This window comes from Strigops habroptila, chromosome Z (assembly GCF_004027225.2).
Source record: "Strigops habroptila isolate Jane chromosome Z, bStrHab1.2.pri, whole genome shotgun sequence".
In the NCBI taxonomy this organism is placed as follows: Eukaryota; Metazoa; Chordata; class Aves; order Psittaciformes; family Psittacidae; genus Strigops; species Strigops habroptila.
In genome coordinates this window covers 5991364-6003641 of record NC_044302.2, presented here as the reverse complement: position 1 = coordinate 6003641, position 12278 = coordinate 5991364, and the positions used below count along the sequence as shown (strand labels likewise).

At 44.0% G+C, this 12278-nt stretch overlaps 1 protein-coding gene across 1 annotated transcript in view; it reads left to right on the top strand.

Annotated features, from left to right (window-relative positions):
• The first annotated feature begins 1339 nt into the window (after positions 1-1339).
• The window catches only part of LOC115619603 (arylamine N-acetyltransferase, pineal gland isozyme NAT-3), a 37619-nt gene continuing 26680 nt past the window's right edge, over positions 1340-12278 (top strand). The window contains exon 1 of the mRNA XM_030512105.1: positions 1340-1389. The gene's annotated coding sequence lies outside the window, so the exon portion shown is untranslated. The remainder of the gene's footprint in view (positions 1390-12278) is intronic.

The window sequence follows — 12278 nt, the reverse complement described above, 5'->3', positions numbered from 1 at the left end:
ATCATAGAATGGTTTGGGTTGGAAGGGGCCTTAAAGATTAAATTGTTGCTTTGTTATTTGGCTGTAGTTATAAGACGTAATTTCTTTTTTCCCCCTTTTCTTAATAGGAACATTATCTTCCACATTGCAGACATCTTAAACTAGGCATCTACATGGAAGATCTGACTGATTTTATTTTTGCTTTTCCTTCCCAGGAAATTTGTGTTCTAAATAGTCATTTTAATCTCTCCACCTAAATACAAAGATATTTTAGCAAGCCTCAATAATTGTGGCATCAAAGATTGTTATGATTTTGTTCCTACAGGGATCTTATTTTGTCTTTTAAAGATAATTCTGTTGTAACACATTATTGAATTATGTGCCATTTAATGGGCTGTAATATTACAGGTAAATTTCTTTTTGCTAATGGTTTGCATTGCAAATAATCCAAACTGTGAGGCTGGGAGAACTGCAGAATAAATTGTGGGTGTTTGTGGCCAACACACCCATGCAGATGTTAATGCCAATGCAAGCTCGTGCTCTCAAAGACCAATGCCTATGTGTTATGCTCCTTCACATATATAGCTTACACATTACATATAGGTTACATATATAGCTAATGCAAAGCTATTTTAGGGGTAGAAAGAGAGGATGTTTAGTTCTAGCACTGGAAACTGATGTATTAAAACCCCCAAACTAATGACCACGATTTGGGTCTATTTTCAGAGATAAAATTTCTAACAAAAAGCATGTTGCATGAAGAAAAGCATCTGATAAGTTGAAGAAATTGGCTGTAGCCCTAAAAATGGGCTAATAAATAATACTCTAAAACGTCAGTGCCCCACACTAGTCATCAAGTGTGTATATATTAAACCCACATGTGTATAGTGGGGTTATAAGGGGTTGTAAGCTGCAGAAATCATCATTAAAGAGTAGGTTTTATACACATTCCTCTGATCCAGCCACTGGAATGCAGGTTACGACTGAGAAGTAAATGCTGTTGGATGCCTTTTACTAAGAAAATCCCTGGCTGGTGTTCTGGGGCTCCCAATCTCCTATGTTGCATTTATTACTCTGGCTGACATAGTGTTCTTACTTCATGTGAACAATTGATTTTCAGATAGATAGCCTTAGTGAGACAAAAGGTGAGTTGGAATGTAGTTTGCTTTTGTAACTTCTTTTATTCTGGATCCATTTGCCCTCTTTATGGGGCCCCTGATGGCCACCTTATCTAATGCCTGCTTCTAGCATTGCAAGCTGGAGGTGGCAGATAAAATATCAGGACTTTTTGTGGTTATGTCAATAGCTGCCCATGGCAGGCAGCCATGGTGGCCACTTGCCAAAGGACCATCTCTGCATTTCAAGAAGAGCAGGAAGTGTCAACATGTGTGACTGTCCATGTGGCTGGAGGTAGGGAAAAAGGCCTGTAAAGTTTCAAGTGTGTTCAAACAAGAGCTCTGACAGTGAATGTTGGGTTGGATATAACTGGTGGCATAGGAGAGTGGGGAGTGCTGGGTCACTGAGGGTTATGGACTCATGAGGGGACAGGAATTAATCCTAACACTTCTTTCAAGGTCTGTAGGAGGTTGAGCAGACTCTCCTGTGTCAGATCATTTTATGCTGGCTGCCTCGGTAATGATTATGCACAGTGTTGTTGTTCAAGCCGAAGCCACTGATAAAGTATCAAATATATACGGTAATCCTAATGTTCATTTTTCGCTAGTAGAGGCGAAAAATGGGGATGGGGAGAAAAGGAATAGTTGCTTTTTTATAATTTAATGATCATGAAAAGAAGCTTAGATATTTCTAAACTGAAGTATTTAAAATTTGACTATGTGGCCATTAAAATGACTTCTTACTGTTAGGACATACGCGAATATTAGAGAATCTCCAGGTTTTGCCAGTTTGAGTCCCTGCTATCCTGAGAAGAAAGGGAATAACATCCATGTTCCTATGAGTGCATACGCTGTGTATAAGGGGTTTGTTTTGTTTATAGTTGCCTAAGAAAAGCCATTATAATATTTGTATATATATTTTTTTGTATCAAGAGGATGCTTCCAGGCAACTTTCAGATCTCAGTGACATCAAAAACCTCTGGTTTTGCTGTAAATTAACTAGCCCAGGCACAGCATTGCACAGATATACAACTAAAATGGTTCACATTTTATTTGCTTGGATCAGATGGCCATCAGCATCTGTCTGTGCACAAGTCAGATTGCCAGTGTGTTTAGGTCAAATATGTGAGTTCCGCATTTTTCGTAAAGAGACTGGTTCTGGGATCCTTTCTGGGGTAAAACATTGCCTGGTTTAGCCTTTTTATGGCTGTGTTTTGAATCAGCTGGATTCCCAAAATAATGCAACACCCAAGTGTGTTGTGGATCATGGAGTCATCATATTTCTAGGAACTCTCAAATAAAATTCCTTTGAAATAAAACTCATGCAGACTTCAAAGGAAAAGCGTTCAAACAAAAGATCTTGGCTCCTGCAAGGACATTAACAGGAGGGTGTCTTTTTTTTCCTGTTTCTTAAAAGTGTTAGGATACATAAATGGAAAGTATTGCCGCTGCCAGGAAACACCCAGCACATTGGATCCTGAGATGCCTGAGGTGCAATCATTCCTGCTGAAACTTGTCAGCTGATGTAGTGCTCCCTGGTATGCAGACACCGTCGTAGGCAGTATTTCAATAAGCAATGCTTGTGTCATCCAAGCTGAGCATTAGAGCTGTTGCTGTTCAATTATAGATGCATTGTGGCAACCTTGAGGCAGTGGTCTTTTACCATAGTAAGAGAGGTAATTGCTTTTGCTTTTAAAGCATGACCAAATAATAAATCAAGAATCACAGACATCTCGTGACAGGAGATGAGTTTCACATCTCTTTAATAGGATGAATGGGTTTTAAGCATGTTGTATAGGTCATTGTAATTTAAGCTAATGAATCTGGCTTTAATAACCTACATGAAAGTAATTATGGTGATATAAACAGTCTCCACAGGTTTAACGCCTAGAATATGTAGGTTACACAATCCAAATTCATATCTTTGTTTGGAGAGAGCACTGAACAAGCTGGAAACTCATTCTGTGAGCTAAGAATTTGGATTTTGGCAACTGCCATGTGTGAGAGAAGTAAGGATGGCTCAGTAGTCAAAGGATGGCTTTCAAATCCTAGTGGAGCCAGCTCAGCCTTTGCTACTAGTCTGATAAATCAGGAGAGGTCTGGAAGGTGCAGAATGTGTAGCTCTTTCTAGAAGCGACCTCTTAATTAAACTATTTTTTCTCCATGAGTTTTGCATTCTGGCCATGTTTCCACCCAGCCCATCTGGATTAGGGACTTTCCCCTTATGTAGTAAAAGGACGTGTTTCAAACTTCAAAATGGACGCTGAAAGATGAAGCAAAAATCAAGGGGTGTGAAAATGAAAGATCTAAATAAAACAAAATTACACTGATTAGTATAAATGGCAGATGGCGAAGAAAGTACGGTGATAGGAAATGGGTTTGAGCTGGTTCAGCTCTGTTGGCATGTCATACTTTGGTCATGTTAACCTACCTGCTGTCTTCCACACCTCCTTCACCAAGGGACCTGGCCTTAAAAAGTGCCATTTAAGAAACTGTGAACTGTGGTAAAATTATTTACTTTGAATCCTTATTTGTGTTCCTTGTTTTTTTAGCATCCCATCCCGCAAAACCTTGGGATGGGGTTGCCTGTTGTGGTGAGGACAGGGGGGATGCTCCAAGCTTGACCTTCTCTTAGTCGCTTTGGGTGGCAATGGAGAAGCAGACCTTTTATTTCCACATCTCTGGGAATGGGGAGATGTTGGCAGTGGGAGAATGCACATCAGCACTCCCACACTTAAGTCTGCACAAGTCTGGCAGTGCTGACTTCTTCGCTCTCTTTCTTTGGTGGAAAGAATATCACACTGTACTTTGTTTCACAATGGAAAACCAACCACATTATTGCCCTTTAGCCATAACAATTTCCGTAGCAGCAGTCTGAGAGTAGCCATTGTTTTCTGTCCTGAGCTTCCTGCGGGCATGCCCTGCCAGCAACAAGCGCTGACACCGATCCGCCAGCATCTGTGGAAATCTCTGATGCATGTGTGGCACAGCGAACAAAGCAAACAAGATGAAGAAGAAGAAGATGTGCATCTGAGAACGGCCCAAGGGTGATTTATTCCCCTGCTGTGCTGGGAATATTAGCTTTTTCAGAAAAAGGATTAGAAATCACTGTTACAACTTCTCCGTGCCTCAGAAAGCATTTTAATGCCTTTAATTTCTCAAACTCTATTCATAGAATAATAGAATGGTTTTGGTTGGAAGGGACCTGAAAGCTCATCCAGTTCCAACCCACTGCCGTGGGCAGGGACACATTCTACTAGAGCAGGTTGCTCCAAGCCCCATCCAACCTGGCCTTGAACACTGCCAGGGATGGGGCAGCCACAGCGTCTCTGGGCAACCTGTTCTATTTGCTGCCTGAAGGACAAAATCCTAAAGGGCTAATTTAGTTTAAAAGATTAATGGGGGAAAAGAGAGCAAAGATGATACAATTATGTCTTAATGTAAGGTAACAGTAAGGTAATCCTGTTGCATGCTTGGCACAGATGAATTAATGGAGTTAAAGCTTAAAAACTTAGCAATTTTAAAAATGTTTTTATCACGTAGATTTATGGTAGAAGTTCATTTTGGGAGCTGGCTGTTTCATAACCTCATTTGAATTACATGTTCATGCAATAATATAATGTTGTTTGTATCCCTTCACCCCAAACGTTGCCACTATGATGGCAAACGTGTTACCTTAGATGCTGGAGTGGGAGGCACTGTTCTTTAAAAGAAAAAGAAAACACACAAAAATATCCCCAAAACAGTACCCATTCAGCAGCTTTTACCCGAAAAAATGATTTTGGGCCATGCCATTGCTCCCTCTGCATTTTTCAAGTGTTCTAAAGGATAGGAAAAGGCTAATAGTAATAACAAGAAAGGATAGATGTTAAAACCAAGATAAATGATTCTGCTCATCCTACTGGTTTAACATATGGTGTGGAGAAGCAGGCGGTGACAGACCCATATGCACCATAATGGATGGCTGTGTCCAAAGGGCAGCGGCACAGCAGCCCCACTCCAGTGGTGTTGGCTGAGCATCAGGCAGCAAAGGGTGCCTAAGCATGAACGAGTGCAACATGATGAATGTGCCAGGTACCAGGTAGAGCTTAAAGCTAAAACCTAGCACGCTGTCTGTGCGATGGAGAGGAAGGGAGCTCCTGGTCCGGAGAGGTTGTGTCCTCATCAGTGCTGAGGTGCAGCAGTGGGGAATGCTGCCTCGAGGGGCATGGGGTGGCCTGAAGTGGAGTTGTTGGTTGGTAGGTTGATCTAAAGTCCCTTGAAGGCACTGCAAAGCATCGGAGATTTCCTCTGTGAGGAAGGGAGGAAATGTGGGCTTTCCCCTTAAAAGTTATCTGAGAGTTTTAATAGCACTGTGCAGTGTCTGCAATCCACTGTCTTTTAGGGGTTAGTAGCTTAAGAGGTGACCCTTTCTGCCTATGAGGAAAAGATTCTGGGGATGTTTCCTCTTTGTGAGCTGAGAGGCAGCTCTTGAGACCTTTTGTGTATCTTACTGCAATAAAAGTACCCAATGCCTGCAAAAAATGCTCAGTCACAATCACCCTCGGGGAATTGGCTTAGAAGTGCCAGATGCCTCTGGAAGAGTTAATCTTCCTTGTAAACATTTGCACAACCTCCTGGTATCCACTGAAAGGCATTGGTTTTGAGTTTTCTCTTCTTACTCCATAGTGCTTGACCAGCTCAAGAGGGCACTCTGTCCTGGCAGCGTGTGTACCTACGTAAGGAGGGAAAGCGAGGCTGATGCAATAGAATGTGCCTGTGGTTGTCTGTCTATTGAGGTCGAATGGTCTCATGTTCACCATGGAAGCTGGTTCCCCAGAGCCTCTGGTTGGTCTTGATCTGGCCTGGTCTTGAAAGATCCTTGCTCCTTTGCTGTTTGGCGTTCAGCATCTAGTGGAAGCAGTATTGCTATGGCTAACATGAAGGGACAGCCACTGTAAGACTGATCCCGGCTTCATGATAGCTTGTGGCAGCTCTGAGGTACCTGGCAGGGTCCTACCTGAACGTGTGATATAGCTACAGAGGTTTTTTTCATTCCAGAGTGCCATTACTACTGTTTGCTCAAGCAGGACAACGCTTGCACATAAGAGCTACCGTACAGCTGCCTCCATCTGACAGCTCCTGAGTGTATTTATCTCTAGGAGTGGAATTGCTGGGAGTGAAGATAAATGTTGGCTTTCCTACAGGGAATGGGCAGTTAAATTTTGTCTGTCAGTATGTCACTGGCATGCAAGCAGCTTGGCAGGAATGCTGCCAGAGCATCAGCAGTGCCTGCGGGGTCCCTGGGCATCTGCATCAGCACAGTTGAGGGCAGCATCCAATGCATGCTGCTGTTGCAGGAGCCCCTAGAGATACAGCAAATACTTCCAGAGAGAAATGAAAGCTCTTCAGGCTGGGTTTCTTTAACCTATTGAAGCCCTGCTGTAACCTGGGTCGTTCTTGGTTCTTAATGGATGTTTCTACATGTAACAAATTCCTGGTGCAGTAATTAGATTTTCAATACTGAAGCATTTAAGTGAAGTGTCTTAATTTTTACACTAATGAACTGGGATTCCCCGTGGGTTGTCATACAAGCTGTTCAGATTCACAGAAATATCTCAGTGCCAAATATCGCTGGTATCTTTTGGGAAGCAGTAGTGGCAGCAGTTTGCTCCTCCTATGGCCCCTCCATGCTACCAAGCTGTTTGCTCTCCGCTTGTGTCAGGGGTGACTGACAACCCATTTCCCTTTAGGCAGCAGAGCTGGTTGCTAATTTTTCCCATGAGCAGCTTTTTCTACCCACTTCTAACCTAAACCCAACGAAGCTCCTTTTTGTCCCTGGTCCGATTTATTCCAAGACTGCAGTATGACTTGGGGCTGGTGGTAACAGTGAAAAGTAGGTGACGCTGGGGCACAACATGTCTCTTGTGTGCACTGTATGGAGGAATGTTGCTGGCATCTCCCTGCTGGTGCTCACAGGGACCTGGGGATAGGACCTTGATAGCCATCACTCATTGATACGGCAGCAGAACATGCGGCTGCCTGCTCAGGTGCTACCACTCAGGTAACTGTGTTTAGACAGCAATCAGAGCTGACAGCTCTTTGCCAGCATCTTAACTAAACAATTGACTACACTTTGCTAAATATTTACAGCATATTTACACATGGATTTTAGCAAGAAATCCTCTTGCATACAGAGATGCTTTGGGCTGTGAGGAAAGATGCAGCATACTGAAGAAAAATAATCACAAGAGTTCCTAGAAGTCATGCTAATTTTACCAAACATAAGCATCTCCTCTGCAGCTGAGCTATGATCTCTTTAACTCCAACAAGCTAATTCTTATAAGGGAGACAAGCAGATGATTTAGCTGTTTTTCTGTTGTAATGGTAAATGAAGAGGAAAATCAGGCTGGAGTGGAGGTGACCATCTGGAGAATTTGAAGAAAATCAGGGATTTCCATGGCTGAGCTGCATCCGAGGAGACTGGTGTTTTGAGGATGTGTCACCTTGATGTGTGCCACCAAGAGGGGCAGGCAAAACATCTCCTGTCTCCAAATGATAGAGGTGAAAGTGATGGGAAGCAAGGGAACTCATCCTGTTGTATTGCAATGAGCCAGCAGGAGAAAGCTAATGAGGCATTCCGAACACCAGGCACAGTAAAATTAGAGCTTGCTGCAGTACATCTCCCATCAAACCTAATGCTGCCTTTCCAGTGGGCAGGGGGGTACCAAAGGTACTGAACTACACCCAGCCCCCAGCCCGGACTAGTTCTTATTGGATTTACTATTTTCCAATATTCTTGCAGCTCTAGCAAGCAAAGGAAGGTCTCTGACTTGGCAGCTTTGAGGTCATGCATTGTGTAGGAAGATTTTCCTGTTTTTATCAAAATTTCATCATTGCACTCATATGCATTCTGGGGACTGGACATGTGTCTGGTTGCTGGTATTGCACCTTTACACCTGCAGCAGGTAATTCTCACTGTCTGCATCGGTCTATAGGAAGCTGTTTGCAGTGAGCAGGTTTGGGCTTCTTTTTATTTTCAATGAAATACATGTTTGTACACTCCATGAATGTAAAACTAGCGATAAAACCAGTGGGAGCCAATCTGAGCTGGCTAAGGAGGTGGTTTGCAATCAGGTTCATGGTATACACTCTCCGCACTTGAAGCTTTAGTTAGTTTGAGCAGAAATTAACTCTGCAAATTTTCTTTCTAGGCTAGGAAAGAAGCACCAACCATTCAACCTCCTTGCAGTCACACAGCCTCTCCTTCTTTAGCTGTACTTACTGAGCTGACGCAATGATATTCTCATCCTGAGTAAATGCTTACTGCCAAAAACACTTAGAATGGGATTCACAGGATGTTCTGATTAAAATCCCTGCAAACACAAAAGCCAAGGGAAGGGGAAAAAAAAAAAAAAAATATAGGGCTTGAATTTGTAAATGAAATCATGTTTCATGCATAATTCAGAAGGAATTGTGAAATCTTCCTAGGCATGAGAACCGCTGCGGCTTCACGTGCGTGCAGCTGCCTGGCCGGGGTCTTGCCAAGGCTCCTAGTTTGTTTCTCCTAAGCAAAAAACATTTTATGGGGAGGAAGCCAAGCCCCAACACCAGCAGCCTCATTTCTTGTGGTCATCTAATGCTCACCCAGGAACCAGAAAAGATTCAAAGCTGGTCAACCCTGTGGCTGGTCAACCTCTGTTCATAACCTCTGAATAGATTACATAGGTATGAATTACCCAAACCCAAAACAAAACACAAATAGATGGGGAAAACTGTCACAGTTTACTGACACTAAGGTTAAACTGGGGAGAGCTCTCTCATCCTTCTCACCTAATCCTTTCTTGGCAGTGGGCTCTTGGTTTCTTTCTTTGTGCCCATAATACACCTGTATTATGGGCACATAATACACCTGCCCATAATACACCTCAGGCTGTATCTGAGTAGATGTCCTCATCAGACAGCATTAATTAAAGTGCATCCCTCTCTCTAGAGCCCTTACACCCCTCTCTTAGGTCCATCTAGGCAGATTCAATCTTTCATATTGGAACTGCTTTTGCTGCTGCTTTATCTATGTGACTGCCTGGCTGTGCTTCTTAATTAGGTGACTGACTTCTATTCTTTGAAATCGTATCCAGAAATACAATTTTTACCAATTCTACAGAGATTTAGAGAAATATGAATGACAGCCTCTTAAATATTCTATGATTTCACAGCAGCTGCCACCAAGGGCTTGTACGATGATGGAGTTTATGCAGCCAGAAGGGCAAGTTGTTCTGCAGTTAAGTGGGAGATGCTGTAGTTGTGTCACAATCTGCCATCTGTCATGAAAATACAGCTGAAAAGGCAGAAAGGGTGGAATTTACACCATGATCACATCCTTACAGTGCCTTGGTGTCCTCTTTGTCCTGCAGGAATACCACTCGGTTTCAATGAGGTAAAATTGTGGTTGGACAAAGGTGATGGATGTCTGTGATGATGGCCATATGGTGGTCAGTGATGGATGGTTGGCCATCTGCGTGCTAATGAATGATGCTCTTCCTGGAGTTACTCCCCAGAGGGCAGCAGGAGAGGCTCAGCCCTTCTGTGTTTGGCTGTACATGATACTGTCATGGATTGAATGGGCAGGGTGTGAAGGGAAGGGAGAACCAAGGTAGTCTTGTCAGACACTAATTCCTGCAAAGCCAGCCTAGCCACCAATTTGAGGAACTGTTTTGGCCTTCAAAGCAATGTAATCATAGAATCGTAGAATGGTTTGGGTTGGAAAGGACCTTAAAATCATCTAGTTCCAACCCCCTGCCATGGGCAGGGACACCTCACACTAGCCCATGTTGCCCAAGGCTCTGTCCAGCCTGGCCTTGAACACTGCCAGGGATGGAGCATTCACCACTTCTTTGGGCAGCCTGTTCCAGTGCCTCACCACCCTCACAGTAAAGAACTTCTTCCTTATAGCTAAGCTGAACTTCTCCTGTTTAAGTTTGAACCCATCACCCCTTGTCCTATTGCTACAATCCCTGATGATGAGTCCCTCTCCAGCATCCTTGTAGCCCCCTTCAGACACTGGAAGCTGCTCTGAGGTCTCCACGCAGCTTCTCTTCTCCAGGCTGAACAGCCCCAACTTTCTCAGCCTGTCTCCATACAGGAGGTGCTCCAGCCTCTGATCATCCTTGGGCTCCAGCCCTCCTCTGGACTCGCTCCAACAGCTCCGTGTCCTTGTTATGTTGAGGACACCAGAACTGCGCACAGTTCTCTTTGCTTTATCTCATACAGAGACCCTCAGCTGGATCTGGAGGGTGAATTACATGTGAATTTTAGATGCCAATAGATATTGCTGAAACACCTACTTAAAAAACCCATAAATAGGAAAGCTCCTTATTTGTTTAAGAAGCCCTGTCAGAGCTGAGCCATGTTCCCTATCCTGGCAGTGAGATTCACAAAAGTGAGGAGCAGCTCCAGTGTTTCCCCTGACAGTGCTGAGAGTGGGATCTATTTTCTTCCTGGGACTTTGGGCAGTGGAAGGGATGCTCTGACCATCCCACAGGCAGTAAGGCTTTGTGGCGTGCACTGTTTGCACTGGGGCACACCGGACTCTTTCTACCTGATCTTCTAAAGTCGTCTTCCAATACTTAAAGGTCTGTGCATGCCAACATTTTGAAATACATTAATATGACTTGGGAGCCTGGAATTCATAGAATCATAGAGCGGTTTGGGTTGGAAAGGACCTTAAGATCATCCAGTTCCAAACCCCTCCCATGGGCAGGGATGCCTCACCCAAGACCGTGTTGCCCAAGGCTCTGTCCAGCCTCAGTTCCTGCCCATGAGTCCCACAGGGTGCTGATCTGCATCATTAGGCCCATGGTTCCTTCCAAAAGTTTGGCTGTACAAGGTGTACCTGAGCTCTCACAGTACACCTATCATGCAAGCTGGAACTGGGTGCACTTTGTCAAAGTTCTATGCTAATGTGTCTACCACCAGACTGTTCTCACCTCCAGCCCAGCAATAACATTGTTGTTTTAGCAGTTGGGCTTGCCTGCATTTTCAAGCATGAAGTCAGAAGGAAGCTGGATAATGCAGTCAATTTAAATGGGCTGGTTCACTTGGAAAAGCCTCTGCTAATTCCTGCTGTTTTCCAAGCTGCTAAAAAAATATAAAAGACAATAATGTATGCTGTTGTAGACGAAATAGCACAATTTATTGCAATTTTTTTTTAACCTCTTTGATCTTGCAAAATTGCAAGAAGGTTTAAAACCAGATGAAAGGATGTGAAAGAGAATAATTAAGAATAATAAGAGGTAGGATTAGCCCCATAACAGGTTTATTGCTTTAGTGGGCTGTATCAGATATCTCTATGTAGAAATATGCATACCATTTTCTTTTTTTGCTTAGAGCCACAGAATGGTTTGGGTTGGAAAGGACCTTAAGATCATCCAGTTCCAACCCCCTGCCATGGGCAGGGACACTTCACACTAGCCCATGTCGCCCAAGGCTCTGTCCAACCTGGCCTTGAACACTGCCAGGGATGGAGCACTCACCACTTCTTTGGGCAACCCATTCCAGTGCCTCACCACCCTCACAGTAAAGAACTTCTTCCTTATATCTAATCTAAACTTCCCCTGTTTAAGTTTGAACCCATCACCCCTTGTCCTATTGCTACAGTCCCTGATGAAGAGTCCCTCTCCAGCATCCTTGTAGCCCCCTTCAGACACTGGAAGCTGCTCTGAGGTCTCCACGCAGCCTTCTCTTCTCCAGGCTGAACAGCCCCAACTTTCTCAGCCTGTCTCCATACGGGAGGTGCTCCAGCCCCTGATCATCCTCATGGCCTCCTCTGGACTTGCTCCAACAACTCCATGTCCTTGTTATGTTGAGGACACCAGAACGACTTGCCTTGGATCTGTTAAAAGGGGCGGCCAGTGGGGGTGAGAAAACAAAGTTATTCTCAGCTGTACAATACATTCTGCTTGGGGCTGTTACAATATTTGCCAGGAGGGAATTGAATTTACCATCCCAGAAAGGAATGAGAAGTTCCTCCTGCTCCTGCAAAACATGACATGAACTCCAGGAAATGAGATGCACTTTCTCAAGGGAGCATGCTTGCCATCCCCATCTCTTTGATAAAGTGTTCTTAGGGTGAACAGCGTTGCCTGCTTTTGGCCGTGTGGGCTGCAGCTCCAGCAGAATGCAGCTGGAGATGGCTATAACCTGTTT